This window comes from Arachis ipaensis, chromosome B09 (assembly GCF_000816755.2).
Source record: "Arachis ipaensis cultivar K30076 chromosome B09, Araip1.1, whole genome shotgun sequence".
NCBI classification, from domain to species: Eukaryota; Viridiplantae; Streptophyta; class Magnoliopsida; order Fabales; family Fabaceae; genus Arachis; species Arachis ipaensis.
Genome location: NC_029793.2, coordinates 857,484 through 857,881, shown reverse-complemented (window position 1 = coordinate 857,881; position 398 = coordinate 857,484).

The window sequence follows — 398 nt, the reverse complement described above, 5'->3', positions numbered from 1 at the left end:
TCACTTATAAAATTAATAGTATAAAATTATATTTGCTCCCTTAATTATTAAAAAAAATTGAATAAAATTATATTTACTCTCTCAATTATTAAAATTGTAACGTAACAAATGGTATTCGTTTGATTATAAATTAACACTATACACCAATTATTAAGTTACTAGCCGTGGATAGATTAAAATGTACTCGTGGGGAGATCCTTCGACATTTCATACCTTGCTTCATCCATAATCTTTCACCATTATTTCTTTCTCTTATATTTCATTATGCAATCTCCACATGGTCTAGTAGAAGAGATACAAGCAGAACTTGAAATACACTTGTTTCATAACATTGTAGCTAGGGTATATAAATGATGAGGCTCAAGTAAAACAAAACGAAATATCATCTCTCCCAGAAA